Raw genomic sequence first — 7,927 nt, forward strand, 5'->3', positions numbered from 1 at the left:
GTTATTAAAAAATACGCCCCCCCCCCCCCCCAAAACATCAGGGTACACCTGCTTAATGAATTACAACCGTTAAAGCTGATTCAGCTAACCAGGTGCCCACGCTCAGGTAGGCACTTCTGAGCCAGTTTATGCCTCGTTTATCAATTTGGCTTCGCTTAGCTGGAAGGAATCGAACACTTCACATCCTGAGCAGGCGACACTTAAAAACTGTATTCCCTTCCCCAAAGAGCCTCCAGCCCAAAATAGCCAAGACAAACAAAAGCGAGACCCAGGATAATGAGGGAGAGGGTGAGGAAAACAGAAAGTGGGAGGATTGCTTGGAAAAAATGTGGGTTTGGGGTGGTAGTTTGTTTTTCAGGGAAGGTTGCAGGAGGGAAGAGCAGTTGTGCGGCGGGCAGCAGGTGGGAGAGGGGTCCCTGTGTCCGTGGCACGGAGGAAATGCCGCTGCGGGGAGGCAGAGGTGGGGGACGGAGGGAGGCACGAGGGCTGGGGACAACCAGCCAGAGCTGGGCCTCGGGGGCAACGCAGCGAGGGATGCTGTGCTCGGGGTACCTGACCTGCCCGGGTACCAGTGCCCGCCCTCCTCCCAGCCCGGCTGTGGACCAAATGCAGGGGAAGGCAAACGTTTTGCCAGCTCCCGGCTAGCAGCGAGGCCACCCCTGCCTTGGGGTGGAAAGGAGGAGAGGAACGAGAGGATCGTGCTGCCCCCACTGCCCCCAGGCAGGGACAGGGTTTGTCCTGCCGTTTCGGCTTCTCCTCCACTGAGAAAAAGGAAAAGCAGTTTCAGGAATATTTGAGGGAGTGTCCTGGTTTCGGCTGGGATAGAGCTGGTTTTCTTCATAGCGGCTTGCATAGTGCGTGGTGCTTAGTTGCCAGCCGAGTTAAACCACGACAGGGAGATGGTGAGATGGGCTTTAAGGCAGGTTCTTCAGCTGCCGTCTTTTCCAGCCGTGCTCTCTAAGAGTGGAAACAACCCCCGGTTATCAAACAATACCATGGGTTTAAAGCAGAACCACATGATTTCAAAATCTTCTACAACCTTGTTTTTTAGATCTTTTCTTATACGCACTTGTCCTGCAGCAAGGCAGTCTCTTGGGTCCCAGAAAATACACCATGTTTTGGAGTAGGAGGGAAATTAAAGATAAAACTAGATATTAAGCTCTTTAATAATTTTTTTTTTTATGCTGTGCACATCATGAAGCAAAATAGATTCCCAGTCCCTGACTGTGACTCATGGATGCTCTCATAGTAAAATTACCAATCGATGGTATAGTCTGCTACAGACCGAACATTTTAAAAATAAAGCCAGCTTTTAAAAAGTTTAGAGAGCTGGATAACGAAGGTTCAAAGAATTGGTTAGGAATGCACACATCTGTACCCGAACACCACCCGCACACTTGCACACACTCGCCCTCACAGACACCGTACTCCGTGAACACGTACTGGGGCCTTGGACAGGCTGTGGTGGTGAGCTCAGTTCAACCAAACCCATCATCGCCCTCAGACACCCATCCTGCCTGACCTGGTACAGGTCACCATTGCCACCTCCAAGGCAGAGATACCTGGTTTGCTTGTGAATCACCATCAAAGTGCCCAAATTTTCAGCCTTAAAGTAATTCAAAACTGTGGCTCAGAAACAAGCAAATATTTATAGAAAAAAGAACCAGCAATTTCTGCAGACTGTCAGAAACTATTACATTTTGGACAAATGTCAAATATAGGAAATATCCACCTTCCAAAATATTTCTTTGTTGAAATAATGTGGAGAAGCAAAAAAATTGGACAAAAATAAGTGAAGAAAAAGAAGAGTTTTACAGTTTTCTTCCTTCACCTTAATTAAATGGTAGCACCAATATTGGCAATAAGCTCAGTAGCGAGGAGGGATAAAAATATCTACAAAGCTAATGCTGTAGTCGTTGTGTAAGTGACCGTTCCCAGCGGAGTCGAAGGACAAATCTATGGGAAAGGGCTATAAGAATGGGCTCAGAATTGCAATGAATTGAGTAATTCTATTTTTATATTTTCAGTTCAGTTGAACTGAACAAAACTTGAGACAAAGTAAAGCAGGTGAACGCAATGTGAACGTAGTTTATTCCACTCATCATCATCCTCATCCCTTGTATTTATGGCAAGTTTGCGTAGGATTCCTCTGTTTGTCTTTTTGCATTTAAAAAAAGTTCTTTCATACTACCAGGTTATTTTTTTAAAATCATCCTGACCTTTAGTACCTAGGAGGTTATTTAAAAGGAACCACATGACGAAAGATTGTGGCTTTGGCAATATTTCTTATATGAAGAGGACAGGGCGTGGTTCAATAACGGTGAAGACAGAACTTTCTGGAGAATATTTTTCTCCTTTTTTTCTTTATCTAAGAAAGAAAGCCTTCACCCACTTTTAAATAAATAAATAAACGTTCTGGCAGCTAGAACATATACCATTCTGGATGTGCAGAACTTCATCAGCATACAAAACAAGATTTCTGTCTCTTGACAGTATCGATGGTTTGGTATTTGTGTTGTGGTTCAGCTCTGCCTATGGCACTTAAGGTGAGTGAAACGATACATCCTAAAGGATGATTAGTCCCATGTAATGCAATGGGAACTCAGGGTCAGTAAGAGATGGATCAGGACTTTGAGTCCTTTGAAGGGGAGAGGCAGAGACATCAAGAATCAAGGTGCCTAAATACCAGCAGGCTTGCAGGAACCTCTCTCTCCTGGCTGGAGTTAGCGAAGACTAACATAGACCCACATTTTCGGGAAGGGTGTCCACACTCGGAAGATGTGTCAATGCTTGAAGAAGGGTGTGTTTTTTGGATTGCAACAAAATAAGCTGAGAGTGGCTGGCAGGCCGGTAAAGCCGGCGGGAAACCGGGCTATTCCCGTCTCCAGGAGGTAGAGAAGAGCAGCTTGGTTTTACACCGCGTGGGTTGGAAGCCAGCACAGGGATACAAGGAAAGGGTAGTTACTGCTGTTGGGATGTGTTTTTGAAAGTTTAAGAAGACTGACATGCTGAAACCTCAAGAAGCTAGAGGAACGATGCAGGGAAATTACGCTTTGTGCCTCAAAATCAGACTTTCCCTCTTGAAACAATCACAAAACCCAAGTACTCAGAAAAGAAGAGGTTGCTTTGGCAGCTAATGGCAAAGACCCCATAGCAGTATTTGGCTGATTTTGTGTTGAGAGGGGACGGTGACAGGCAAGTGATGGCAGCACCAAAGCAGTTCAACGTGCAGCTGCAGATATGGTGACCCAGTGATGCTCCCAGGCTCTCTCCATATCCTACAAGGACTTGGACGCTTTAAGCTCAGCACAAGGATGCTCAGCCCCACCAAGGAAATGGCTGCAAGGGTTTGTGTGCTGAAACTGGGTCCCTCCCTTCCCACCCCACCACTGGCTTAGACGTCTCTGTGAAACACTCTCTCGTAGCCTGGCCCTCCCTTGTGCAATCCACCCAAATAATCCCTTTGGGTGCAGACAATTGCTTCACTTCCCTGCCACACCTGGGGCTGCTGGTGCCCACCTCTCCTTGCCCAACAGCAGACACCGGTTTAGACACCCCAACAGCAGGGGTGGCCTCCCTCCTCCCCAGCCTCAGGGGCTCCTACCCACCGCCTGCCGGGAAGGGGCCCTGACTCAGCCTCAAGGCAGGGCAGGACGCACCAGCCTCCAGCCTCCAGCTTCCAGCCTGGAATGGGGCCACGCCAGCGGCCGAGTGCGTATTAAACAGTCGTAGAAAAATGGGCAGGCAGGGACTGCATTTGCATTAAACAGGCATAGAAAAAAAGTGCAGGCAGAGGCTGCATTTGTATTAAACAGGCACAGAAAAAAGCGCCTGCTCAGACAGAAAGCGATGGCCAGGACCCACGACCCACAATGTTCTGCCCCTCTCTTCCCCAGCCTCTGAGGAGCAGCCACACCTGCAGGCTGTGGGATGTCCCTCCCCGCATAACCCTACCACCTGTACAGTGGCTCAGCCTCCAAAAAGAGGGCTGGGGGCCTGTGGCCACTGACCCCGCGGTGAGGATGTGGCTTTCTAGCCCTCCAGCCCAGGGATGGACTTGAGCCATGGGGATGGTGGGTGCGGAGAGAGCCCTTGCAAGGTTGGTGGGCGCATGGGGCAATGTGTGCTCACCCCAAATGCTTTGCATCTCCAGAACAGCATTGCTCACCCCCCCAGGTGCTGCCAGAGGCTGTGGGCCTGGTTCTCCCATGGTTTGTGTCTGCAGAAATCTGGAGTGACTCTGCAGAAGCCCATGGAAAAAGAAAAACATGTGGAGCAGAAATCTTATCCCAGAGAGCCCTGGGCAGCCAGTGGTTCTTCAGAGGGAGGAAAGATATCTTTCACTCAAGGAGGGCTGGTTTCATTTATCAGCCAGAGTAAACAGTCAATTCTGCAGCTAATTTTGTAACCCTAATATGACTGTAAACCTGAAACTAGCCCACATACTCAATTTTTATTAATAAGTCCCTGACATACAGCATATAATGGTTGGACTTGATGATCTTAAAGGTCTTTTCCAACCTAAATGATTCTATGATTCTATATCCTTTTCAAAGAAGCCTGTGAAGTTTAACTCAACACACAGGGGGTTTCTTATATCCTAACTTAGGGGTTTGCAGCAGGAGGACAAATGCTGTATTTTACCCAACTGCACAAATCTGGAAGGATTTTAAGGCCTGCAAGCTTGCCCTTTTTCTTTCAAAGATGAAAAAAAAAAGAAGTCTTTTCTTTTAAGCGTAATAACCTCGGAATAACTCCAGAGAGTTCTTAGAAGCAGCGAATCCTTCCCTGCAATCATGTGGCACATCAAACCCCTATCAGCGCAATCTGCGGGGAGTTGTCGGAGGGACTAAGCATGCAGTTCTGGGAGCGTCTGTAATGAGGTTTAATTGCAGTCCTGCCCAAGGAACTTTCAAAACCCCTCTGTACAACACTGTAAATTCAGACTCCGAGTCAGCTGCTGTTAATTTAGCGTTCTCTTCAGTTAAACGAATTGTAGAATGCTTCTACATGCACAGAGAGAGGCATTTCAAAAAGAACAACGTTGGGTGAGACACACACAGGTCCTGCTGTTCATGTCCCATTGTCCTTGTTCCTTTAATGCTGTCCTGATCACACAAGAGCCCTATCACCGCTGTTTCTGCTTTCTTGCTGTTCGCAGTTTATTGATGCAATTCTTTCCTCCTCTCTGCTGTTACGCTGCATTATTGTACCCCTTTCCCGTCCAGCCATGCTGCCGTCCTCCCGTCGTGATGCAGAAAACCTGCCAGGCACAAGCTGAGACTGCAGGGAGCAGCATTAGCCCCCAGAGCCACCCCACCTTAAATAACAGACCCTACAAAAAACATTTTGTCAGTGCAAAGGCTCCGTGAGTGGCGAATAGGATGGCAAAGCACCATGCTATTGCTCTGTGCTACGCTGTATTTACAAGCCGCTTTGGAAGTGCAGAAATTGCACCTATTCCCACACAAATCTCCCTCCTCCCTCTGACACCACGGTAAGAGGGTGGTTACTGCGACATCCCGCAATGTAATCCTGAAGGGTATAGGACAAACTCAAACACCCACAGAATACAGAATAAAAGGACTCTGACAACCAAAAAGCCTGGGTTATATGAAGGGTAATGACTAGGAAAACCCTTAAGCTAGGAAAATACAGTCCTGTGAAGAATCATCATTGCTCCCACGGTGCAGGTATTATAAGACACATGCTCCAGTTTTGCTGGAGCAACAATAAGTCTGACACACAGGAAAAAAAGCATCGGTCCTGTTGCCTGGTTAGCCTTGCTTAAGGCTAAAATACCTACAAGCCCACTCAGCGCGGGAAGTACTTCATCAGCGCTTTCCTGGGTTTGCTCTCATGCTCCAGAGATACCATTCCCATGGAAAATTTCACTGCAGAAACAAATGTATATTTCCAGAGTTGGCTAATTAGACAGTAAATTAAAATAATTACAGTAATGAGAATAAGGATAAAAATTTCTACAATTCTCTAATAGCCACCTGTGTTCCTCTTTTGTAGGAGAACACCGGATTTGAAATTCAGCCCCGGAGATATTATTCACTCTTGCTTCAGAGTAAGTTAATGTTCAATTCAGAGATGCCTGGAAGGAACCTCTTGCCAGCCCTGGGGGAAGGCTCCGAGTAATTTCCCCACCTCCGGAGCAGTTTACTACCTTCTTGGTAAGGTATCCGCTGGGGGGATAATGGGTCCGTGGCCGTCACCTACATAATGCTCAGCACTGTTTTTTTATGTTCCAAGAGTAAGGTGTTTTCCAAAAAAGAATTGTCATTCAGGCATAACAAATTAGCAGTGTTCCCCTGAAAAATCCCAAGTACTGAATCCTGTGGGATAGGATGCTGACTCACTGATACTGATGGCTCAATACCGAGCTCTGATACAAAGAAGTAGGACAGTTGCGTTTTTCAGGCAGGAAGAAGAAAGCTATAGAAAGGGGAAAGCGAGAGGGAGGAAGAAAATAATTTTATGTTTTATTATGATTGAAGACATACTGTAAGAAGGGTGAGTTTAGACTCATTTGGCATACATAAGTTCAGCTGATCTGCATGAATGTGTTTTATTCAGGTTCTCTGTGTTGTGCCTAAGGAATACAAATTCAATATTAGATTTTAAAGTGCAGGGCACCTAGTTCTGTTCTTATCCTGAGCCATGAGGAAAGTCTTCCTTTCCTTTCTCTCCACCAGACTTTGAAAACCATGTAATCCTCCTTTCTCTGAGTAGAACCTGAAAAGGATGAGGAAACACTTGTTTATAATGGACTTTTTAGAACTGCCCTCTGCGGGAGGGCATGTGATTTATGGTGCGGGTCACTCGTGACTTCGCTCGACCAGCTTATGCCCAAAAGCGTAAGGCAATCTTCAGCCCCATGTCAGGCATGAAATGTTGTGTCTTACTTATTACTTCTCTTTTTAATTACGATTTAAGGCTTACGCCTGGTACTCTTCGCATGGCCAAGGCTTACTTGTTTCTGTAGGATTTGCAAATGCTTTAAAGAAAAGAGCTACTGAAAAATTAAATTGCCACAGGCAAGTGAAATAGAGCCAGTCTGCACCACTGCCAGCACAGATAGTCATTGCTGCGAAAGGAAATGCTTTCAGTATGACAGCTACAGTCTTCAGACAAAGAATTATAAGGAAAAACGCTATTTCGGTGTTCATTCAGAGCAAGAAAATCTTCTTGCTTCTGGAAAGATGGGCTGAGGAGACATGAATACAACTTAATTTTAGTTCAGCTATACTGTGCGGGATTACCCGAGCAATAACCGCAGCCGCTGGGAGCCAACCCAGCCACCCGACATCCTGTCTCGCAGCCATTTTAATCCCCCGAATGCAACGCTGAGCACAAACCAGAGAAATTCTTGTGGAAGCTCGGATTTCAGATCCACTGGCTTTTCACTGCTTCCTCCCAGGCAAGCGTTTGCTGGTTGTGCTGAAGGGGAATTCTGAGCCTGCAGAGAAAGCACCTGATTGCCCAAAGACTTTCTGGGTTATGCGAATGTGTCTGGTTCCAGTCTGATCTCTGCAGATTTTCTGCAAACCCTGTTTCAGTTCCTCTTTCCTTGTGAATTTCTCTGTGAAGAGAAATTTAATTTTTCAGTGGATTCTGGTTTTGCTTGGACTGGTGTTGCATGGCTGTGTATTTTGATATGGAGTTTTAGTTTATTTACTGAAAGCATGAGGGAATGACTGGGCTCTGCAGGCTACCCCAGACCAACCTCTCTCTTCACTCTGCTGCAGCTCCACCAGTGGAAAGGGGCAACGGACAATATGAAAGAGTGGCAAAGGAGCTATCTGGTTCCTGGAGGTGCATTTCCAGCTGGAGGAGAAAATAGAGCTTGCCACTAGGAGCAACAATCTGGGAACTCCTATTCCCTAAAGAACTTCTTTACTTTGAGGGTGACAGAGCA

The sequence above is a fragment of the Egretta garzetta genome, unplaced genomic scaffold, assembly GCF_000687185.1.
Source record: "Egretta garzetta isolate BGI_Z169 unplaced genomic scaffold, ASM68718v1 scaffold13, whole genome shotgun sequence".
NCBI lineage: Eukaryota > Metazoa > Chordata > Aves > Pelecaniformes > Ardeidae > Egretta > Egretta garzetta.